Raw genomic sequence first — 26,474 nt, 5'->3', positions numbered from 1 at the left:
TAAGATTATCATTTGTAATACATACTGTTTTTACATTCTACATTGCAACCAGACATCAAAGATCTCATTTTTCTTAAAACAGTGATATAGCTTTCCACTATGTTATCAGTTGGTGTTGGCACGTGGCCAAGTGGTTAAGGCATTCGTCTAGTGATCTGACACTAGTTCTAGTTTGAGCCTTGGCTGAGGCAGCGTGTTGTGTCCTTGAGCAAGGCACTTAACCACACGTTGCTCTACAATGACACCAGTGCCAAGCTGTATGGGTCCTAATGCCCTTCCCTTGGACAACATCAGTGGCGTGGAAAGGGAAGACTTGCAGCATCGGCAACTGCTGGTCTTCCATACAACTTTGCCCAGGCCTGTGCCCTCTAAACCTTCCAAAGTGCAAATCCATGGTCCACAAGACTAACAGATGCCTATGCCTATGATATAATCAGTTATAGATCTTTGATGGATTTTAACATCAGTAAGGTAAAAGTAACATTGAAACTATAAATCATTTCTGTTATTTTTTCCTTGTCCTACCTTCTACCTCATTCATAGATTAGGTAAACATATCTCCCAGTATTATTTTAAATATCATAATTGAACAACCTTTGTTTATATGATTTACAACATACCATAAAATAGAATTATGCTACCACTGTAATAGGTGTCGTGCCAAAGTGCAGAGATATTTTCTTTTAATTTGGCTGAAATACTCATTATCAGTGCTACCACAGTTATTTGTAAATCCAACTAATAGTGATATGGAAGCCAAGTGTTTCTCCTTCCAGGTTGACACTTAAAACATGCATATTTTCCCCTCTTTCCAATTTATCAAAGATTCAGCTCAGTATTTGTTACAAAATTCAACAACAAATCTGCTCTTGGCGTTCAATGTAATTGGCAACTTTGAAAATCATTGACAGATGGAGGAAGTTTTCAGAGACACACTAATAAACGAAAGCTGTTAGAACTTCAAAAAATCCCTGCAGCTAACATTATATCTCAAGTTGAACGATTTAGCTAAGGAAAACTATTAGGTCAATTATGCAATTCCTAGTCAGTTACATCAATGTACCTTAATAATTGTAGGTTTATACACTCCATTAAAAATGCATACAGTATTTGGTTTAATCACACAATAAAACCACGTAAGTAAAACCAGAGAAATATTGCAACAAATTAGTTGGTATTGCAGATTAGAGTACAAAACAAAGTTACAGTCATATTACTGTAACCATAATTAATCATTATGTGAATAAAGATCTGGCCACATTAAACATCTGGACATCTACCCTTTAAAGTGGAGGATAAATACTATCATCATAGATTACGCTGTGGTGGTGAGGAGGACAAGGCCCAGCTGCCCAATTCGCTAGACATTAAAAGCATCAAAAAGCCTCTGGAAGAGGGGAAGATATGCAAATGGACGAGGAGAATCGAATGAAAATTTATTAGGAATTCATTTTGAGATTCGTATGCTCAATATTGTCGATATATAAAATGCATATAAACGCATGACAACATAAATCAAAGGCCATTTACTGTTTTAAATCGCGGTTTTATCTTATGCTAAAACAAGATTGACAGTGTAGCTACATTGCCGAATACAAAAGAGAAAGCCGGCAATCAGGAATAACCACAGAAAATGCGGCAACATTCAGGATGTCAAGAATATTATGTGGTCAGAGTTGATCGATGATCTTTCATCGTTCTGAAAATGAAATATTTCAAGATGAGGGTTGTTCTATAATTGGCCGAATTAAGCTGGTGGAAGGACACTATACCGGAATGGACTTCCCATTGGAATCTGGGTAGAGGATGAAATCATCGGAGGTACTTTACCGAAAGGATTTGCCGAGAAATCTGCATTGGACTGTATTGCAAGGGTGGGGCAAGGAATGGATCCGTTTGACAGAGTAAATTTACTTCGTAGCATCGACTCTTCCTTCACTTCATAATGGAAATGCTCTCGTCAACAGAAGCTTCCTACACCCCTAAACAAAAATACAGCGTTGACTTTGAGGTTTGCGTTTTAACAATTTGCTCCGACATGTTCTGGAACCCGAACATCTCGCTATCGTGTCTGCTTCCTCAGGACTATATCGAAAAATGATGCAACTTCATTGCCTTTTTTTTAAAGAAACAAGCTTTTCATGGCATGTCTAACGTGATGAAGAATGATAGCCTGATACAGCAAGAACCTCAATGAAAACCCCTTTGTCAGTCAAACTGCCCGAGCCTTGCATCACATTTTTTTCCTGTGGACGCTCTTTTTTTTGTTTCTTTAGAGAGTCGATAATTAAACAACGAGCTTCTCAGTTTTCGACGGCGCTGCAGGAGAACTCCTCCCTGTAATATACTCCAATTACTGGCAGTGACCGCAGTCGATGAGGGATTATCCTTTCGCTGAGCCACGGCAAACTCCACGCCATAATCCTCAATTAGTTCAATTCATGGCAGCACACTCGCAGGGCAGCCGCTACCTTTCCCACGATTCACACAGACAGCCTTTATGTCGCACCCATCACTGCACAGATGGTCTTGGTCTTGCTGTCAGAAAGTTCATTGCATTCGTACCCGTCACTTTCACCCAGCCCCTTAAATAATGATCCACCTAAAAGCTGACAGAAAATGTCGAGAAGACTTCATTAGTGTTTTACAGTATCTGCTTGTTCTTGTGGTAAAAGAAGCAACAAGACAGTGCGTTCACTGTGATCACAAACAGGTGGAATGAACGGGGACCCTGCGAAGGAGCATTATGCAAATACCATTATTTGCATCTCAATAATGTCAGTGCAGTACAGTTAACTGGGTTTTCTATCTGGAGTAAATCTGTTGGAAATGTGTAGTTTGCCAAGCTTCTGCCAAGATTTTAAGTACACAGAAATTTCAGGTGAAAATGGAGGAAAGGGCAACTAAAATTAAATAAACTACTTGAAAACATGTTTGTCAGAGGACAGCAAAGTGTAGGTGGCAATACTGGCTATTTTGGTTTACACTGTGTGTTAAACATCTATTTTCTTTAATAAAAATAGTATTAATTTGTATTGATGCCTATTAACAAAGTAGTAGAGATTGGGAAATAGAAAACCCCAGCATTTTAGGGTTTATGATACAATTTGAAATTCTCACTTTTTTCATCTTTTCCCACACATGGAACTGCATCTCTCTTTCAATTGGTTTCATTTTCTCTTCTGTAACCAATAACCAACTTTTAAAAGTAGCTGTTACCTTGACAACTGTGCTCTACACCCTATCACAACCATTTGCTTGTTCACAGTATCCACCCCCTATGAAACTTAAAACCAGCCTATTTTCCACATGTCCAGTTCTAATGAACAGTCCTTGATTTAAAACACCAATTCTGTTTCTCTCCCCACCATTGAGCACTTGTTTTTTTTTCCCCAATATTTAGCTGGAAGAGGTTACTATTCATCCAATACTGGATCTCAAAACAGTAAAACAGTGGATAGATTTCAGTGGGTGGTAGTGTTGAGATGATATTTAATGTCTTCAGGATATCATGTGAAAATCTTTTCAAATAACATTTTTAGGGGCAGAATACTGATGAGAAATATGAAGGAGCAAATATCAATCACATGAATGAGAACCATCATGTAGGAACAGAAAGAAAAAGCCTTTTTAGATGATTTTCTGGCAGACAGAAGAATGGAATAAGGCAATTATGGCCAATCCAGCTGGTGAAAAGGCATATCCAGGAACAGCAGCCAATCATGTGAAAAGAGAGGAGGATGTGATACCTTTGTCAAGGTCAAATATGATGTAATTTTTGATATAAGTAAGAGCTATTTCAGTACAATGGGAAAGTCAGAAACATAAATGGAGAGAACCAAACAAGCAATTCTAGAAGAGATGGATAAAGTTTGGGAGGATATAGTACTTACAAAGATTGGGAGAGTGAAAGAGGGATGGAGCCAAGTTCACAAGGTTAGAGTGGGACAATACCCAAGGCCAGAGAATTGCTGACACAAGTACTCAACAAGCTTTTCAAACTAGTTATTGGAGGCAAGGTTGAAAGGGATAAGGGAAAGATATATGACAATTAAAACAGATGCTGGACTTTATTTTGGTATTCCAGAGTCATCCAGGAATAGCAAATAATTTTGTCAGCTAAAAACGTAATCCTAGAGTGGTTCAATGGGATCAAGCAGTGAATAGCTAACTTAGATGTCCCCATATTCACAAACAAGAGAAAATCTGCAGATGCTGGAAATCTGAGCAACACACACAAAATGCTGCTGGAACTCAGCAGACCAGGCAGCATCTATGGAAAAGAACAGTCCTGCTGAAGAATGTCAGCCCAAAATGTCAACTGTACTCTTTTCCGTGGATGCTGCCTAGCCTGCTGAGTTCCTCCAGCATATTGTGTGCATTACCCATATTCACTCAAGCTAATTTTGCTTAGATCCAAGGAAGCCAGATGAGGGTTGCACCAGTGCTTGGGACTTGCTTGTTTATTCTTCTTTTGGGACAGAACTCTCAAAATACTTTAACACTCTTCTCAAACAAGAGAAAATCTGCAGATGCTGGAAATCCAAGCAACACACACAAAATGCTGGAGGAACTCAGCAGGCCAGGCAGCATCTGTGGAAAAGAGCAGTCCTGCTGAAGGATCTCGGCCCAAATCGCGGACTGTACTCTTTTCTGCTTGTTTTGATGACTTCGATTTGATTTTCATATGTTGCCCTTTTTTGCTTCCAACTGACATCTTTTCATTTTTAACACTTACTTAGTATGTTAGGATCTTCATATTTTATACAAGTTTTGCCATGTGGTCTTGCAGTTGAAATTAAAACATTCAACATTAAGTAGTTTCTTGTAATTTTTTTTTAATTACCCTTGATCGAGGATGTATCCAATAAAGAAGAGGTGTTGATAAAATGTGACAGAACTTTTGTCAGAAAAGGTTAAGTTTCTGACATTTGTGAGTCATTTTATCATTTACTTCATGATAGTTCAACAGTATGCTTTTAATAACCGTGGTGTTTTCTATCGTGTTTAAAAGGTTCTACCATCATCAGTAGGACAAGATCCTGAAATTCCCTATGTAACTGCACTGTGGAAATACCTTCAAAATAAACTGCAGTGGTTCAAGAATGTGGTTCCCAGAAGTAACTAATGATATGAAGTATTTGTAGGCTCTATCAGTAATACCCCATTCTGTGAAAGAATGACAAGACAAGACTGCAATTTACCATACCAGCCAAATTATCGACTGGATTCTTTTTCGTATCTCAACTTTACTTCTCAGTGAAGGAAGTCATCAAAATTCACTAATGTGTCATTAGAACCTTTGGGCATCCGAAGGAAAGAACATTGAAAGATCAACATCTCAAACAAAATACAAATGCATGGAATACCAGCCACAGTAATTCCTGTTCTCCTGTATGCTTTAAAAATATGGACTACCTAGAGAAATTTTTCTTTATTATTTTTATTTTTTTTATTTAGAGGTACAGCGTGGAACAGGCTCTTCCGAACTAATGAGCTGCACTGCCCAGTAGCTCACTTATTTATTCCTAACTTGATCGTAGGCCATTGTACAAAGAACGATTAACGTACTAACCAGTACACCTTTGGAACGTGGGAGGAAACCAGAGCACCCAGAGGAAATCCACATGGTCACGAAAAGTACATACAAACTTCCTATGGATGGCATCAGAATTGAGTTCTGAACTCTGACACTCCAGGCATTGCACTAACCACTACGATACTGTGGTGCCCCCAAATAAAGGACCTCAAAGCATCAGAGTCCTACTATCATCTCTGCAAAATCTATTAGCAGGATGAGCAGGTTGACATCAGCATCCTCTGCTTCACCAATGCAGGAACATCAGGAGCATAAGCAGGCTACTTGGCTCTTGAGTCTGCTCTGCCATTCATTAAGATCATGGCTAAAGTGATTTATTAAGAATCGATTTACATCTGCCTTAAAACATTCAAAGACACAGCTTCCACCATCTTTTGAGGATCTCTTGTACTATAACTTTTTAAGATATTATAGTTCAATCATGACTCCTATCCCTCTTATACTGTCCAACCTCATAGACAATATGTCTTTTCCAGATGATAGTCAAGTAAATCTGAATCAAGCTTAGAAATATCAAAAGCAGGAAACATTAAGTAGGGATTATTTGTATGTCTTCAAATAGTTGTTTTAGTATTGTGCTTAGCATAAATCAGAAAACTAGAGGTGTTTGGATCAAGGTAGTATGGTAGCAATGAGACTTAAACCAAAATATTTACAGGAAAAATCACAACTGTAGTAATGAGGAAGGTAAATTCAAACAATGGGTACAAGATACTTTTCTGGATCATGATGTTGAGGAATCAATGAGAGAAAAAGCTATCATAGGTCTTTGTGCAATGAAAAGGGTGTTAGTCAATTTTTTTTGTAAAATGGGCATTTTAGGGAAGAAAAGTGATAGAATTTTACACTGAGTTTGAAAGTGATGTGCTTGAATGTGAAATGAGGGCCTTAAACTTAAACAAAGGAAATCGAAAGTGTAAAGGAAGAGTTGACTGCTATCGATCAATGTATCAGACTGAAAGATATGGTGTTGAACAGGGAAGCCTTAAAATAAATAAAGCACACGTTGCAAAAATCATCAAGTGATTTGTCTGTGGTTGAAAAGAGAAATTATAAATAGCATTAAAACAAAAGGAGGCCCATAAAGTTGCCAGAAATTATTGTAGGCCTGAAGATTCACAGCAGTTTAGAACCAAGCAAAGAACTACTACAAATCTGTTAAAGAAATTAAGACAGAGTGTAAAAGTTCAGTGGTGAAAACTATGCAAAACATAGGTATGCAAAAAAAAAAGGAAAAATCTTAAGGTGGGCAAATGTGGTGCCTTTATAGAAAGAAACAGGAGTAAAATGGGAATAATGGAAATGGAAGAAGAATTAAATAACTAATTTGTTTTCACAGAAAACTCAAAACCAAACGCTAAACCATGGTAGATACTCTTCTTGTCATTTTGCAAATTTCTACAAATTCGGAGACTGTTCCTGTGGATTAGAGGGTAGAAAATATGACACCATTCTCTAAGATAGAAGGAAATGAGAAAACACTGAACCACTGGCCTGTTAGCCTAACAACAGCAATTGGGAATGTGCTGGAATCTATAATAATAGATGTACTAACACCTTGAAAAGAGTAGTGTGGTTGAGCTGAATCAATACAGGTTTATAAAAAGTAAAAAATGTTTGATCAATTTATTGAAGATCTTTGATAATATTAGTAGAGCATTTAAGAAGGAATATAGTTTATTTGGATTTTCAGAAGGTGTCCATAAAGTTGCATTTAAGGACTACATGGAATTGGGGACATTGCATTGATAGTGATACGGAATTGGTTATAAGTTAGAAGACAAATTGTTGAGAAAATATAAATTTATCTCAGATAGCAGACTGATTAAGTGTGGTAGTACAAGGATGTCTGCTTTTTTCCTTTCTTTTCAAAATCTATACTACTGATTTGGCTATGGGAGGGGGAATAATTATGTTTATTTACTGGTTTTCTTACAATACTAAATAGGTGAAATTCAGAGTATGGAGGAAGATGGAAAGAGACTGTGGGCGATAAGGACAAGCTGACTAAGGTGCTGAGAACATGCCAGGTGAAATATAATATCAAAAAATGTGAGTGAATAATGAGTACTTGTTAAATGGTGAGATTCTACTAGGTTTATGTTCAATGAAGGAGGGTGCCCACCTGATGACCCCGATGACGTACCTACCCTCCCTCCTTGTCACTACTCCAAGCCCACTGCCAACATCGAGAGTGCTGACTTACCATAGGGATTGAAACATTGAGTCCTAGTAGCACTACTACACATGGCCAAAATTTACAATTTCACTTTTTCCCAAATTATACTACATTTATTAGATCTTTGTCCACTCACATTCTATCTATATCCTTTTGTAGTCTCTTTATGTCCTCCTCTGAATTTAATTTCCTATTGATTTTTGTGTCATTTGGTGAATATACCTTTTAACACATTTATATACATTATAATAAGTTGAGGCCCAAGCATCAATACCTGTGGGATAATAGTTGTTCCTTCTTGCCACCTAGATGATTGTTCATTTATACAGTATATACTCACTGTCTTCTGTTAGCTAACCAGTCATTTATCCCTGCTAATATACATTCTTCTACATCTCAAGTTTTGCCTTGCTGCAATAATTTTTGATGCATTATCTTATCAAATATCTTGTAAAAAGCTAAGTATAGCACATCCACTGGTTCTTCTTTGACAACTGTGCAATTTGATTTCTAAAATAACTTGCTACAGGGTGCCTCTCATTACAAAACACTGAGGGTCTAGTTAGATAATGGGTGGGACCCAACATTCATGTGCTTTACTTCTAAAAGAAGCACTCTACTCCAAGTTCTGTCAGGACTGGAGATTACACAGAGAATATAGGAAATATTTAAAGGATATCCTCAAAACCTCCTTGAAAATTCAGCAATTTCATTTTCAATAATTTGTGGAAATCCTTGGCATGTGATTGATCAAGAAGGACAACAAGAAAGAAAACCCGCTGAAGGGTTTGGGCCCAAAATGTTGACTGTACTGTTTTCCATAAATGCTGCCTGGCCTGCTGAGGTCCTCCAGGATTTTGTGTGTGTTGCTAAGAAAGAAAAGCTCAAGCCTCTTTTTGGGAACATGAAGAAATACAGCAAAAACAACAAGGAGTTTACCACCTTCCAAATGACCCACCAACCTGATTAAACACCTTCTGCCCCAACTATGGCAAAGACTGTTGCACCCATAGTGCTACTACAGATCCCAATGAAATAAAATAAAAACAAATACTGTAATCCCCAATCCCAAGTGAATGCCTTACCTTCTAAATATATATTGTCAGGGTCAGGAACTCATTCATCTGCCTTTCAGAAAGTATGCATTACCTATCATAGCCAGAAATCCACTAAACAGAAAATTCTCTCTCTTTGAAAATAAACATCTCCTGATTGTTAACCTACTTCTCTATTTAAGCAACTTGTATCCCCATTACGTGGCCCAACCTAACCAATCTATACGAAATCAAATGCCCTATCAAAACAGAGTAGATACGTATAAATATGCCATCATTTTAAAAATCAAAATCAAACTTCCTTAAAGCTATTATTTCTGTAGCAAAAGTTCCTTGCTATCTTTACGGTAGCTGAAGGACTTTTGGTTATCTATCAAATTAATGACTGTTCACAGAAATCACATAAGAAGCCACCTGGATACAGTGCCCTCAATATTACCTCCCACCTCATCATGTCAGATTCATGTTGTCTTTCTCATCCCTCTCAAGCTCCAGTCTATTATCCTGTTCATCCTATTATCTATTTTCTCCTTTTCAATCAGGCCCCAATTTCATTGTCCTTCTTCTTAGATTTCTTCCCCACTCCAATGAGGATTGATGGCTCACTCTCTTGCTCCACATTTGCAATTTCCTCTCTGCATCAAGGCCCCATCTCTCACTGTTCCCTCCCCAGGCTTCCTTCTACATTCCATTAGCACTCACTTCCAATTGTCACCAATTCTCATCAAGCTCCAAGGCTATATCTTCTTATTCTCAAAGACCAGTCCCAGGTTGAGGCTTTCTGCTGCTTCTTGTAAGGTGGGAGCTAGCATCTGTTTAATTGGATGCTGGTGGAAAACAAAGTAATGAAACACTGCCATTAAACTAACAGCTACCTACATGCTGATGACATTGCAAAGGATTTTCCTGCACACTTTCCTTATAAATACTGGGTTCATTATTCTAAATGAGGGGATACCCAGGTGTATTTTAGGAAGGAAAATTCTTTAAATTTAATTGTCTTGCCACTCTGTTTCTTCTGTAATGTTTGTGAGTCACACATTGTAACACAATTCTTTCTCCCACCCAACAAACAGATTTAGACTTGCTTTCCTAACATAAGATACATTATGTTTGGTATAAGCCCTGCCTACCCACTTTGTATTACTTACTTTTATCAGATTACATTTTTCACATGTACGTTTGCTCTTCATCACATTAGCTCAAATAGGTGCTCGTTTTCTTTATGAGCTTCAGCACTCAGACTCTACAGAACTTGTGAATATATGGGCAGTTTCCCTGGTGTTGGCTGACTGGTGGTGAGTTCGAATCCAGCCAGCTCCCTTGCATGCTTTCCATCCGTGCCGGGTTGAGCATCGAGCTAGCAACTCGGCCTCGCAAAAATAAGAAAGCCTGCTAAAAAAAAAACGCCATCATGACGGAGTCCTGATGACTCCACTCGGAGTTAAGGGCTATAAGTAATTAAGTTCCCTGGTGTCTTTAAGTGGACCAAATGAGCATTATTAGACCTATGTTTATAAAAAAAGCCAACTTTCTTTTTTCTAATTAAATAATGTGCACACTACCTGCCCCACTATTCTTCACCATAAGTGAGTACCCTTCCAATATTCACTTTTTATAATGACTCAATGATTAATACCAGATGACTATCAGTATCTCTACAATTATAGCTTTGCATGTGTCTGCAGGTGTTCAGGGACAAAATGTAAAGGAAGGTTTACAGCAGAAGACGAAATGAATCCAAGTAAATTTACACAGCCAACCGTTTTTGAACTTGTAGTATTTGCTAACACAATGCAGTATTATGGTTGTAATTGGTTCAACACATTTGTGTCTGCTAAATTGAAATGCTTTGTTTAGCCTTGTGTATGCAAATTATTTGGTGTAAAATAATTATCATGAATACTGAGCATGAAGGAAAATAAACACTATTATGCAAAGTACAAAACTGTCTTTGTTCCAATAAATAAAAAATTGATAACCGCAGTGACCTTCATTTTTAGAGGTCACTGTAGGAAATATTCATGCCATAGTCAATAAAAGATAAGATTATTATGCATGAAAGACATTTATGCAAAAATATAATTCAGCTGGCAGTGAACAAATGTACCTTGAACAATATCAAAAAAAGTCAGTTAAGGTTTCTAACCAAAAGAATGCTGAAACATTTCATTGTTAAGTATGAAAATGATTCAAGATGTACAACTGGTAAAGCTGTTTTGTATCAAACACTCGATGGGTTGCTAGAATATTTTCATACAGTGCTGAGGTTCAAAGAAAGTGCAGTTTGTGCACAAGCATCAACTTCACACTAGCGAAAGTGAAATGAATGAAATTATTCTAGACCAGTAATCTGAACAAGACATTGTACAATACATGCTTATTTATGGATGCTATGATTAGATCCTACCTTTGCATTATTTTTCCACCATGCTTAGTCTCTTGCTTAGGTATTGAAAAGCTGTTCAATCATGAAATGGGATTTGAAGAAGATGGCACAATCATTCTACTTTGGCCCTTACATAAAATTCTTATAAAGAGAGAAATTGGCATTTGAGTTAGTGTTTATTGTCGAAATCCTGGGCTGCTAAGGACAGTTTAAATAACTCTTTGTCAGACATGAGCAGATCCAGTGATGGAACCTAAGAGCTACTAAGCAGTCATTTTTATATTGGCCTTGACAGCTGAAACCACAACCAGATGACCATTTGCAGAGCTATGCCGCCACTATTATTCTTACCGCCAGAGTGCAAATCTTCTCCATTCTAATACTGTGTGAACAATTAATACAATTCTTTAAACTGATTTGGGCTCCTTCCAGCTATCATACAGAAATATCATTCATTTTACAATGAATATTTCAATAGCAGCTTCTTGCAGATTGACACCTGTATATGTATTTATTTCGAAATGTTTAAAGCTTTACATGCTGTGTTTAAAACAAGATGATGTTTGAACTTCAATGATAATCTGGAACTGTACAGTTCTCATTGTATAGTGTGAGATCAGTAAGGTTCTATTAAAAATTACTTTGGCATGTAGGAAAGAAGCTAAATGGACAATTTCCTTTACAGTTTGAATTAACTCATTCAAAATACTGAAAATTCATTGGTGGGCAAAAAGAAAACTTTTCCCATAAACAAATAAGACATTTCTTAGAAAATGTTATTACAAAGGTGGCACTGTATTTTGCAGACAGTATGTCAACAATCTAACTTTTTTTAAGGATTTTATGAAAAAGATCTCCACTGTGTTGAGGTATAATTGCCTTTAGGCATGTTGGTCTGCTATCTTAAACTCACAGACACAATCAGTGAAATCCCATCACCCCACCCCCACTACACCTCATCCCTTCCCCAACCACCACTGAGGTGAATAACCTTGCAATAGTCAGGCTGTTGCACTGCATATTGACAGTATTGAGAAGTTGGGGCTGAACTAATCAGCAATTTATTTTTAAAAATGTTCAAGGAGGCCTTTTGCATGAATTGAAATTATGTGATTCTCACACAGGTAGAATGTATTCCCATTTTGATGACTGGCCAGTATATTCTTCATTATGGCCAAAAGTGTAACTCATTTGGGCAACTGTTATTTCATTAGGTTATATTCTCATTAATGACAAATGTTTTAACTCAAGGAATGCTTGCTCCTCAAGGTAGCTGGTTGATAGCATTATTTCTCAGGTAAATATTTGGGGTTTTTATTCTGTGAAACATTGGTCATGCCAGGATTTTTGCAATTCTTTGCAGACTATATCGTTTTGTCATCTTTTATTTAAATAGACCATTTCCTTGGTTCATCCACAAATTGGCAATTTCGTCAAATGTCACAAAGAAAAAGAACACAAGTAATTAGTCAGTAAAATATATATATCAGCAAAATTATGCCGGTCAGTATAATCAAACCAATTATTTTTATTTTATTTGCTACAATCTAAATAACATGCTGTTAATTCTATAAGTAATAGAAGTTAGAAGGATTTTTTTAAACTGCAAATGCTAGAAATCTGAAATAAAAACTGTAATGCTGGAAATATTCAGCAGGTTAGGTAATGGGAAGAGAAACAGAGCTAATATTTCAGCTCAGAGAACCTTTGTCAAAACTCCTCCTGAATATTTGTAGCATTTCAATCTTTATTTTAGCAGGCAAGAGATTTGCTATGGTGTCTGCTCTAGAAACTGATTGAAAGTAGGTTCATATGAACATATGGATGAAGAGAGAAAACAATTTAAATCAGGATTTTTTTTAAATCAGTGAAAATAGTTGCCGAAGTATTTTGAATAGTAGTCTGCAAGACCCTAACCTTATTGCCTGCACAAAGGTAGCCAAGGTTATTTTGCCAATTATCTAGATTTAGTACATTTACACTCTTGCCTAATTTCCAGCTTTTCTCTCAAAGCCCCTGCACAAATGCAATGCACTGGAATATACTCTCCATCAGTCAGGGGCTCAATGGCAAAACAGCAATAATGTCTTCCTGATAAGCCAACCTGTTTCTCACTTTCTTTTACTGAAATATTTTGTTTATTGTTTATTTTTATGTATCCTTATGATTTGATTAATTTTTAATATCCCCCTATTTCATGCAAACTTAGTGTGCATTTTTAAAATCGAGTTGAAAAGTTTTTTAATGCTTCTGATTATAAGTGACCTATCAGGGAGGATTGGGTACATCTTCTGTCTAAGACCTTGTCATTCTTCTCAGCCCATTGAGCATTGGAGGCAGCCACAGCAACCAGATCTTCAGTTTGATTAGAACCATAGAGCCACGAAGGCACACATACCTGCTGAAAAGTATAAGTGTAAAACAGGATTGTCAGAGTTTTGGAAACTTAAATATTTGTAATGTTATCCAACATTCAAGGCTGCTGTGTATACTTGAATGGTTTAAAGTAAAGATATGCCAAAACAATTTAAATACTTCATTCAAATAATCAACACAGTTCTTTGGAAGTAACACATATTGTATGATTAGGAATAAATACAATGAAATGGGAGACTTCAATGTGAGATATCACCACTACTGAATAGAAGCTTAATCAGACCAGCTATATAAATATTGTGACTTTGAGATCAGAAGCTCAGACTTATGCAATGAGTGATGACATCTGACTTGCCAAAATTTTTCTACCATCTATAATGCACAGCAGGGGTGAAAGAATTACTTCCACTTGTCTGGATAAATATAACTCCAACAGCACTCAAGAAGCTGGATAAAACAAGCCATAATTTGCACTCCATTCAATGTCCTTAATTTCTTTTCCCTCCACCAGTGTCACATCATAGCTGCAGTATATACTGTTTTCAAGACACATTATTACAACTTGCCAAGGTTTCTTCAACAGCATCTTCCAAATCTATGACTTCTATCAACTTTGTAAACAAACACGGTAGACACAAGGCAATGCCAACACTGCATCCAACCTTTTTGAACTTTTGACAATGTTCACATCTGTGGGGCTTTACTCCTGCCATTTATTAATTCATCCCATGGTTGCTAACTATTTGACTGTAGGACAGCCTGTATTCATCTCACCTCTCCACAAAGGTCTCATCACTTAGGGCCTTTAGATTTGGGTCAGAAAGTTAAGAGGGCATGTTCTTGCCTGCATTCGATCTGTTCCATCAAGTTGTCAATTATCTACACTTTTTTTTGCCACTGGGTTGTAGATACATATACCTTTTCTTCATGAGATGGCTTCAGTCAGTAGCCACTTACAGAATTGTGTCCTTTGTTTGCTGAAAAGTCAGTTTATAGTACAAAATATATGAGTATCCCATACCAGTTCTCAAAGGCATAGGTTAATTGACAATTACAAGCCCAAAGCCTTCTGTCTATTGCTATACAAATATAGTACCATTGAATAAAGCTAGATGTGGTTTTGAGAAGAGACCAGGGAAAAGTAGAATCAATAGGTGTAAGCATAATTTGGCCCCATCACCTTGCCCTAATTTGAAATTTAAATTGTGATTCAAACCATTAATCCGAAAAGAAAACCTAGGACTACAACTTGAAAAATAGTTCGGAAGATAAACAACAGAAGCCCTGACTGTCTTAGACCCAGGAAAAACTATAACAACAAAATGATATTTATAAATTTAGGCATGTTGGCTCCCTTTCTGTAGGCATGACTGCAGCGAAACAGATGTGGGTGTAATTTCTGACTAATTCATTCCATCCACACATCATGGTAATATCTTTAAAACTCCAGTTTGCCAATTTCATCAGTATTTTTTCATTTTCTTTAATGTCTTATCATAAGACCATAAGATACAGAAGCAAAATTATGTAATTCAACCTATAGAGTCTGCTCTGCCATTTGATCAGAGCTGACTTAATTTCTCTCTTGACCCCGTTGACTAGCCTTCAGTCTTCCCATTGCCTTTGACGCTTTTACTACTCAAGAACCTATCAACCTCCACTTTAAATATATCCAGTGACTTGTCCTCCACAGCCAACCATGACAATGAATTCCTTAGATTCACCTGGATAAAGCAATTCCTTCTCATCTCCGTCCTAAAAGGGCATTCTTTTATTCTGAGGCTGTCATTCCTGGTCCTAGACTCTCCTACTACTGGAAACATCCTTTCCACATCTATTCTATCCAGACCTTTGAATATTTCAATGAGATCCATTCTAATTTCTAGCAAGTACAGACCCAGAGCCATCAAATGTTCCCCATACATTAACCCTTTCATCCTTAGTATATTTCTCATAAACTTCCTCTGGGCCCTCTCCAATGCCACCACATCATTCCTAAGATATAGGACCCAAAACTATTCATAGTACTTCAAATGTGGTTTGATCAAAGCCTTAAAAGCCTCAGCACCACATCCTTGCTTTTATATTCTAGTCCTCCTGAAATGATGTTTACATTGCACTTGCATTTCCTACTACTGACTCAAGCTGAAAGTTAACCTTAAGGAAACCCTTTATTAGGGCTCCCCAGTCCCTTTGCATCTGATTTCTAAAATCTCTCATTTAGAAAATAGTCTACGCCTAATTCCTTCAGGAGCAGCTTCTTCCCGAACACCATCATAATTCTGAATGGACAATGAACACTACCTCACTATTTTTTCATCTCTTTTTGCATTACTTATTTAATTTATTTTTATATGTACTTATTGCAAATTATAATTTTTATTATGTATTGCAATGTACTGCTGCTACAAAACAACACACTTCACAACATATACCAGTGATATTAAATCTGATTCTGATTCAAAATGCTTGATTACACTGTAATCCATCTGCCACATCTTTGCCCCGTCTCCCAACTTTCTGCAGGTCCCCTGCTTCCTCAACACTACCTGCCACCCTCCCCCACTACCACCTATCATTGTACCATCTGTAAGCATGGCCACAAAGCTATCAAATCTGACATCCAGATTATTACCATAAAACATGAAAAGTAGCACACACAACCCTAATCCCTGCAGAATACCTCTCATCACCAGCAACCAACCAGAAAGCAGCATCTATCATCAGATATCCTCACCACTCAGGCCGTGCTCTTTTCTCACTGCTGCCATCAGTTAGAAAGTACAGGAGCCTCAGGACTTGCACCACCAGGTTAAAGAACAGTTACTACCCCTCAAATATCAGGCTCTTGAACAAAAGGGGATAACTACAGTCATTTAAGGACTCTTGTATCTTGTTCTTTCATGCTTGTTGTTTATTGCTATTTATTTATACCTGCATTTGCACTGATTGTTGTCTATTGATCCTGTTTACAATTACGGTTCTACTGATTTCCTAAGTATGCCTTCAGAAGAAGATTCTCAGGGCTGTATGTAGTGACATGTATATACTCCGATAATAAATCTTAATTTGAACTTTGAAGGTGGATGAGAGATCCCTCCTCATTCTTTTAAGATCCAGCAAGTACAGCCCCAGAGCCATCAAATGCTCCTCATACGATAATCCAGGAATTATTTTCATGAACTCCTCTGAACTTCCTGCAATGGCAGCACGTTTTCTTAGAAAACTGCTCACAATACACCAAGTGTGGTCTGACCAGTGCCTTACAAAGCCTCAGCATTACATCCTTGCTTTTATATTCTAGTCCTCTCAAAATGATGCTAACATTGCATTTGCCTTCCTTACCACCAACTCTATTCTATCATAATTGTAATCACTACCTCCCAACGGTTCCTTTACCTTAACCTCCTAATCAAATCTGGTTCATTACACAACACCAAATCCAAAATTCCCTTATCCCTAGTGGGCTCAAGCTGCTCTAAAAAAAATCATCTCATAAGCAATCTACAAATTGCTTCTCTGGCGATCAAGAGCCAATGTGATTTTTCCATACCTGCATATTGAAGTCCCCAAGACCACCGTAACATTGCTTTCTTACTTTGCCTTTTTTTTTAAAATCATTCTGGCTACTATTTGGAGAATTATATACAACTCCCATCAGGATTTTTTCTCTTACAGTTTCTTAACTCTAACCACAAGGATTTACATCTTTTCACCCTATGTCATTTATTGCTAAAAATTTGATTTCATATTTTACTAAGGGAGCCACCCCACCCCTTTGTCTGCTTGTCTGCCTTTTTGATAGGATCTGTAAGCTATGACAGTAATTCCCACAAGTTAACACCTACCAATTTCTAACTGTGCTATAATCACATCTATCTTGTTTTGTATACTGTGTGCAGTCAAATATAACACCTTCAGTCCTGTAGGCAACACCCCTCTTCTGAAATTTGTCTCCATGTTGCTTGAAGTTAAATTCTTAACCTTTTCTAAACTTTCCATTTTTTTAAAATCTAGAGACTTTAGTAGTCTCTCCCTGTGCTCGCCCTCTCCTTTACTTTATATATACTTTACCATATCTGTTGAACCCACCACTACCTCCCCCCAACCCCCACTATTTATGTTAAAGCCGAATTCACAGCCCCAACGATGCAATTTGCCAGGAAATATGGGATCAACAACAAATTTAATTGCATTTATCAGTGATAACAGGCCTGATTCTTATCCTTACCCTGGTCCCAGCAGGATTTAGCTGGGCCCATCACACTGCAACAGTTTCCTCCTTCCCCAATACTACAGCCAATGTCCAACAAATTCAAACCCGCTCCTCCCACATCAATCTTTGAGCCATGCATTTAACTCTATTATTACTGACCTGTGCCAACTTGCATGTTGCTTGGTTAGCAATCCAAATGTTATTACCTTTCTGGTTCTGCTTTTTAATTCAGTCCCTAGCTGCCATATGTCAGGTTGGCAAGTGCTGTAAGCAAAGGAAAGTGTGGACAAGGTCTGGCGACCCCTCCACCAGGGTCAGCGGAGTCATCTCAGGTCAACAGATCTCAGGATCGGGAATCCATGCAGGCAAGTGCCATGAGGACGGATGACCTACTAGGTTGGGAGTTCAGGGCCCAATCATCAGCAAGCCCTGGGGTCAAAATCGAAGATCAAAGCCCAAATGCCAAAGACTGAAGCTGGTGAGTCTGTGTGTGAGTGGGTGGGTGTGTGTGAGTGGGTGACAGGGAGGGAGGAAAGGGTCTAGTTTTGCTGTAGCACACATCAAAGTTGCTGGTGAACGCAGCAGGCCAGGCAGCATCTCTAGGAAGAGGTACAGTCGACGTTTCAGGTCGAGACCCTTCGTCAGGACTAACTGAAGGAAGAGTTAGTGAGAGCTTTGAAAGTGGGAGGGGGAGGGGGAGATCCAAAATGATAGGGGAAGACAGGAGGGGGAGGGTTGGAGCCAGGAGCCGGGAAGGTGATTGGCAAAGGGGATATGAGAGGATCATGGGACAGGAGGCCCGGGGAGAAAGACAAGGTGGGGGGAACCCAGAGGATGGGCAAGGGGTATAGTCAGAGGGACAGAGGGAGAAAAAGGAGAGTGAGGGAAAGAATGTGTGTATAAAAATAAATAATGGATGGGGTACGAGGGGGTGGTGGGGCATTAGCGGAAGTTAGGGAAGTCAATGTTCATGCCATCAGGTTGGAGGCTACCCAGACGGAATATAAGGTGTTGCCACCATCAACTCTGCTCTCAAACGCATCTCCCCCATTTCACACACATATGCTCTCACTCCATCCTCCCGCCACCCCACTAGTAATAGGGTTCCCCTGGTCCTCACCTACCACCCCACCAGCCTCCGGGTTCAACATATTATCCTCCGTAACTTCCGCCACCTCCAACGGGATCCCACCACTAAGCACATCTTTCCCTCCCCCCCCCTCTGCTTTCCGCAGGGATCGCTCCCTACGCGACTCCCTTGTCCACTCGTCCCCCCCAATCCCTCCCCACTGATCTCCTTCCTGGCACTTATCCTTGTAAGCAGAATAAGTGCTACACATGCCCTTACACTTCCTCCCTTACCACCATTCAGGGCCCCAGACAGTCCTTCCAGGTGAGGTGACACTTCACCTGTGAGTCGGCTGGGGTGATATACTGCATCCAGTGCTCCCGATGTGGCTTTCTATATATTGGCGAGACCTGACACAGACTGGAAGACCGCTTTGCTGAACACCAACGCTCTGTCCACCAGAGAAAGCAGGATCTCCCAGTGGCCACACATTTTAATTCCACATCCCATTCCCATTCTGACATGTCTATCCACATCCTCCTCTACTGTAAAGATGAAGCCACACTCAGGTTGGAGGAACAGCACATTATATTCCGTCTGGGTAGCCTCCAACCTGATGGCATGAACATTGACTTCTCTAACTTCCGCTAATGCCCCACCTCCCCCTCGTACCCCATCCGTTATTTATTTATATACACACATTCTTTCTCTCTCTCTCCTTTTTCTCCCTCTGTCCCTCTGACTATACCCCTTGCCCATCCTCTGGGTTCCCACCCCCCTGTCTTTCTCCCCAGACCTCCTGTCCCATGATCCTCTCGTATCCCCTTTGCCAATCACCTGTCCAGCTCTTGGCTCCATCCCTCCCCCTCCTGTCTTCCCCTATCATTTTGGATCTCTCCCTCCCCCTCCCACTTTCAAATCTCTTACTAACTCTTCCTTCAGTTAGTCCTGACGAAGGGTCTCAGCCTGAAACGTCGACTGTACCTCTTCCTAGAGATGCTGCCTGGCCTGCTGCGTTCACCAGCAACTTTGATGTGTGTTGCTTGAATTTCCAGCATCTGCAGAATTCCTGTTGTTCTAGTTTTGCTGTTGTTGGTTTGCTGCAGTGGTTCTGTTGTTGCTTGTGTTATGCTAAATATTGTGGGCATGCTTTGTTGGCACTGGAATGTGTGGCAGTATGTGAGTCTAGCCCCAGCACATCATTAGATTGTGTTGGTTATTAGTGCAACTGACACACTTCACTGAATGGTATTACGTACATGTGATAAATAAATTAATCTGAATCTGAGGTCTAATGAAATGTCCTGAACCCAGGCACCAGGCAAGCAACACAACCTTTGGAACGCTCAATCCTTGCACCAGAGAACTGTATCTATACGCCAGACTATCCAATTACAACTACATTTCTCTTCTCACCCTGCTCTTGAATGGCTCCCTGAACCATAGTACCACAATAAAGCTGCTCATTCTTCCTAGAGCTCCCTCATCATCTACATAGATAGCAATTATCTCAGACCTGTTGTCCAAGCTCAAGGTCTGAGGCTCCTGCAGCACTACCTCTTGAAACCCCCTACCTGTCTCACTCATGGTCACACCCTTGACAACAGACTGAATATGAATTACTTAATCTCAGTGTGTGACTGCCTCCTGAACCACAATGTCCAGCTACACTCATCCTCCCTGATAGTGGCACAGAGATTTACAGCCATTTAAGGTTTCCTTTGTAATCAACAGAAAATAGTAAGATGTTTAGAATCTACTTAACTACACCTCAGAAACTATTTTAATCTTTTTTTTTCAGGTCAGTACTGGATTTCAAGCTTCAATGAAAGACCACTGAAATCTCCTGTGATAACATGAAGCCCAGCATAACACAGTTTATTAAGAATATTCTAGGCAGCAGCAACAAATTCTCCCATTTCCACCACATTCCTATCATTAGGCTTCTGAATCTAGCCATTCTTTACCAGGCCCTCCAGACTGTGGAATTTCTACCTTTCTCGTAAGGTTTCAAATCTTTAGTTTGATGCTACTGCTACCAGATAAATCAGAATTTATTTTCATTCCCTTTGAATGAAAAGGGTATTGGAAATCAGGACCTTTGTTTTATTGCTTTAAAAAAAATTTAATGCTGTCCTATACCAGCCCGAAGGCATTTTGTAGAGTCTAAAGGTAGCTTTTCATACAGGGACAGGCAGCAAGACATACCAGTAACTGTTCAATAACCACAGTACTACCCCATTTTGTAATCTATAGCAAAAAATGGTGACCTGCAGGGGTCTTCTGAGATTATGTGGCTAAGAAAAATTAGTCTGTTATTATAAAGGAGAAATAACAAAAATACCAGTCTTAAACTAATACATAAGTTAAAAAAAGAAAGAGACCCACAAAAAGTGTATGACTTCTCAAGTGCAATTATTTCTCTCATCTGCTTTGAGCAACAATGGTATTTTTGTTAATCATCAATTTTATATATCATAAAGCAATTTCTATATTTGATAACTGTTATAGTAGAAACTATCAAAAATGACAAAAATGTCACATCTTATAAGTATTATTAAAATATATAGAGCATTTCGACAGACGTCAGTGAACAGCAATATACTAAAACTAGCTTTGATTGAATTACAGGCAAAGTGATTACAGGACATGTGCTGGATGCTGGAGGTGAATGTGCTGTGAATTGAAGGTTGGATGGTGTGAATAAGTATCTAAGTAATTCTGTGAATGTATTATCAACTACCATTGAGTCTGTTAGTCACTGGTTGTGAATTTCAGATTACGGCCATACTACCTAGCAGTAAATAATGATGTCAGATGACAATTCCAAATGTTGGTAGTGTTCATGTTCCAAGAATTATCTAAACATTGACTGAATTGAGTGAGCAACTGTTGGCTTCCAATATCCCATATGCATCTAAAAAGGGGCTGGAATACTGCACTTTACAACATGCAACCCTGAAATTTGTAATTTTCCAGAACAACACCTAATTCCTAGTACCTAATATTTATGAACTAATGTATTTCTTCATGGAGAGGATGCTGACAATAAGGAAATTTTTACATTTGCATTTATATGATATCATAAGATGTAATGTACAACATGTAGTTTCAGTGCCCTTGTATTTCAAAATAAGATTCACCCTTGTATTCATTACAGTGATGGGTAAAAGCTTGCATTCATCTGTATATGCTAACTATTATGTTGTTGACTCATTAGCGTGCAATGACATTCATAGTAATGGCTTAAAGACAGAACATATTAGTTAGAAATTCCTGTTTAGGAAGAATTCTGACTCGTATGGCCAGATTTGGAAACAGCTTCTTTCCAACTGTGATAAGACTGCTGAACGGATCCTGACCCGGATCTGGGCCGTACCCTCCAAATATCCGGACCTGCCTCTCGGTTTTTTTTGCACTACCTTACTTTCCATTTTTCTACTTTCTATTTATGATTCATAATTTAAATTTTTAGTATTTACTAATTTTTACTATTTTTAATATTTAATATTTGTAATCCAGGGAGTGGGAAGCGCAGAATCAAATATCGCTGTGATGATTGTACGTTCTAGTATCAATTGTTAGGCAACAATAAAGTATTTTCAAATATATTAAAATATCTGATTATTTTAAAGAAAAGTGTCACCACCACTGATAGTAATGTTTCTGTTCAAGGTGTTTAAAACCCACTGTAAATTTCCAGTGCTTTAACAAACATTAAGGAGGCAGAAGTGAGAACCTATACTAGAAGAAAGCAGCAATTGGATTTGGATTAAAAGAAAAGACAACAACTGGGCTGCAAGATGAAGACAGGAGGGTATGGAACAGTGGGGGTGTATCTGGGACGCCAGGTAGCACCATTGAGCTCTCTGGAGACGTCGTGGGCTTATCAACGAAATGTCAAAGAAGGAGGGTGCCCACCTACCCTTCCTCCTTGTCACCACTCCAAGCCCACCGCAAACATCGAGAGTGCCAACTTACTATAGGGATTGAAACATCAAGTCCTAGTAGCTTGACTCTACAGACAAAATCATTTTCTATTTTTGATAACAGCATCTTTGATCTTAGTTGAAGAAAATAAGATAATGAAACAAGTGATGCTGGAGAGGTAGTAATGGGGACAAAGAAATGGCAGATGAACTGAATAAGTATTTTGCATCACTGTTCACTGTGAAAAACACCATCAGTATGCCAGAAATTCAAGAGTGTCAGCGGCAGAAGTGAGTGTCATTGGTATTACTGAGGAGAAGGTGCTTAGGAAGCTGAAAGGTTAAAGATAGGTAAGTTAGCTGGACCTGAATAGTTACACCCTAAGGTTCTGAAAGAGGTAGCTGAAGAGTTTGGGGAGGCATTAGTAGTGATCTTTCAAGAATCACTAGATTCTGTAATGGTTCTGGAATACTGGAAAATTGCAAATGTCATTGCACTCTTTAATTAGGGAGAGAGGTGAAAGAGAAGAAATTATAGGCCAGTTAGCCTGACATCAGTGGTTGGTAATGTTTTGGAGTCCATTATTAAGAATGAGGTTTCAGAATGCTTGGACGCACATGATCAAATAAGCCAAAGTCAGCATGATTTTAAGGAGAAAACTTCTTTAACAAATCTGTTGGAATTCAATGAGGAAATAACATACAGGACAGACAAAGGAGTATCAGTGGATGTTGTTTATTTGGATTTTCAAAAGGACGTTGAAGTATACTAGCGTGGATAGAAGACTGGCTGACTGGCAGGAGGCAAAGGGTAGGAATAAAGGAGACCTTTTCTGGTTGGCTGCTGATGACTTGCAGTTAATCACCCCACATTTTTCTGCAACAAGAAGAAAAGAGTAAAACTGTACTATGAACTTTGCCACTGGCCATTCTTACCCCACATTTGAAGATTGAAACTGGTTGTGCAAAATCTGAAAACTTCTCTTAGCTCAAACATATTCTTCAGGTTATACCTCAGGGAAATCCTAAAAGGGGAAGCAAAATATTAAAAGTTGTGTAGGGTCTCTAAAATCTTCCTTTTTTCTGTTTCTGTAATTTCTCAATTATATCATGAACCTATGTATGCTTTAGCCTACTTAAGCTATTTTAAGTTCAAGTTAAGCAGGGTCCACTACAATGCAATGACATCACAATTCAGTCTCAACCTATTTTGGGGTTCAAATTTTAATTGATTGTAGACTTCAGGAAGGTGAAATTGGGAGAACGTGGAGTAGTCCTTATTGAGGCATCAATGGTGGGAAGGGTGAGTAGCTTCAATGTCCTGAGATCAATATCTCAGAGGATCTACAGTATCCTGGATCCAACACAAGAACAAGGCATACCAGTGGATCTAGTTCATTAAGCCTTCGAAGAAATTTAGTATGCCACCAAGGATCCTTACATATTTCTGTAGACATATGGTAGAGAGTGTTCTGACTATTGCATCACAGTATGGTTCGGAGCTTCCAATGCACAATATTGCAAGAGGCTGCACTACCTTGTTATTCATCTTTTGCACTATTTATAGTAATTTTATGCCTTACACTCGCTGCTGCCACAAAATAATAAATTTCATGACATATGTCAGTGATAATAAATCTAATTCTCACTCTAATTCTGAGGTACTTATTTGACAGTCCTGAATTTAACAGGATTACTTTCTTTTGGGGTGTCACCCTATGATTCACCCTCATATTATTTATTGTCATTGCTTTAAAAGCCATTACTTCTGTGTTGTCCAATTACATAAATATAATTTCTTTCTTCATTTCTTTGTTCACAGAAACCAAGCATTATGCATAATAAAGAACAAATACTGTAACTAGAGAGTAAAGTAGCACAGAAGATGATTGAAATAAAAGAAGCCTTGTTTTGGTTGCTATGTTGTGGTCAAAAGATTGATTTTTGCTTCTTCCTGCACTATAGTTCATTTGATATTTAAAAGTTAGTATACAAAAAGCATTTGTGCATCATTGCTGAACATTTGGAGAAGGACAAATGATGGCACAAATGTATGCTACTTTAGTCTCATCTGTCATGAATTATTTGTATTCTATTGTATTTTTTTATAATTAATTTTTTTAATAATTTTCATTTTATTCTGAGTGTAGGACCTTAGCAAGGATGCCAACCAAAGGTCAATCACTGCTGATTCCAGGATCAGGATGCTGGCAATGATTATGCAATATGTTATTACAGGCAAAAGAGAGATAGCATGGGGAAAATCTGAGTGACAGACTTCATCCAAAATAAAATTAATATACTATTATCTATACAAATACATTTAATCAACATTATTGGGCACCATTTTCCTATAAAATTGTTAAATGAGTCTTGCAATATATCAGACTAATCAGTCTGAAAACCAGACAATGATTTTGTAGTTTTGACATTTTTCATCCCTAAATCCGAGTTAATGTCAAGTATGAAATACCTATTGTCATCCAAGCTGACTGAACTCAAATCTGATCTGTGCTTCCTATTTTTTTTAAAGTCTGAGTTCAGTATAGCCAAAAACAGTTGTTCAAAAAGATTATTTTAATTTAATGCCTATGATTTTATTGAGCAGTTGTTGACTTTGTTCAGTTGCAATGGGATAGAATGAAGTTTGTTAGAACATAGAACATTATTGCACAGTATAGGCCCTATGGCCCACGATGTTGTGCTGACCTTTAGTTCAGAGGATCCCTTCCCATTCACCCCAACCCTAACCCTAACCCACACTAATGCACTGAGTACTGAGAATGGCATCAATCAGATACCGTACACACAATTATCTGAAGACTGGATAAAAGAAATCACCCAATGGTTGTGCTGACTTACATAGACTCAGAGGCCACTTTAGTAGGAACACCTGTTCATTATTACAAATATCTTATCAACCAATATCTAATATGGCAGCAACTCAATGCATAAAAACAAGCAGACTTGGTCAAAAGGTTCAGACTAAATATCAGAATGGGGAAGAAATATTATCTAAGTGACTTTGACGGTAGAATAATTGTTGGTGCCAGACAGTGTGGTTTGAGTATCTCAGAATCTGCTAATCTCTTGGGATTTTCATGCACAAAATTTTCCGGAGTTTACAGAGAATGGTGAAAAAAACAAAAAGCATCCAGTGAGCGGCAGTTCTGTGGGTGAAAACACCTTGTTAATGGGAGCAGTCAGGGGAGAATGGTCAGACTGGTTCAAGCTGACAGTAAGGTGACAGTAACTCAAATAACCACACTTTACAACAGTAGTTTGCAGAAGAGTATCTCTGAATGCAAAACACTTTGAACCTTGAAGTGGATGGGCTGCAGCAGCAGAAGACCATGAACGTACCCAATACAATGGCCACTGAGTATACCATTGACAGAAACAAATAAGAGTGTAAATAACTTTACTTCTGTAATTCTGTGTATCTCTAAATTCTCCTCCTTCCAACTTTCATATGGTAACCTTTTCTAAGATATAAATCAGTATGAGCTTTAAGATTCAAAGTTTCTAAAATTGCTTGCAAAATAGAAGTTAAAAAAATCAAATACATTCAAATATTTAGTAGAACTGGCCAACAACTAAATCAATTTAAATGATACAGTGATCACTGCCTAGTGACAAAATTAATGTTGTGTATTAATGTC

The 26,474-nt window shown here is 38.3% G+C and overlaps 1 long non-coding RNA gene across 3 annotated transcripts in view; it reads right to left on the bottom strand.

Annotated features, from left to right (window-relative positions):
- LOC140202669 (uncharacterized) overlaps positions 1-26,474 on the bottom strand; it is a 168,279-nt gene that overhangs the window by 108,140 nt on the left and 33,665 nt on the right. For 2 of the 3 annotated variants that reach the window (XR_011887151.1, XR_011887150.1), the window contains exon 2: positions 23,749-23,837. The exons of the other annotated variant lie outside the window; for it this stretch is intronic. This is a non-coding gene — a long non-coding RNA (uncharacterized lncRNA). The remainder of the gene's footprint in view (positions 1-23,748; positions 23,838-26,474) is intronic. 3 annotated transcript variants of the gene reach the window in all.

Source organism: Mobula birostris, chromosome 9 (assembly GCF_030028105.1).
Source record: "Mobula birostris isolate sMobBir1 chromosome 9, sMobBir1.hap1, whole genome shotgun sequence".
Taxonomy (NCBI): Eukaryota; Metazoa; Chordata; class Chondrichthyes; order Myliobatiformes; family Myliobatidae; genus Mobula; species Mobula birostris.
This window is presented reverse-complemented; position numbering and strand designations above follow the sequence as displayed.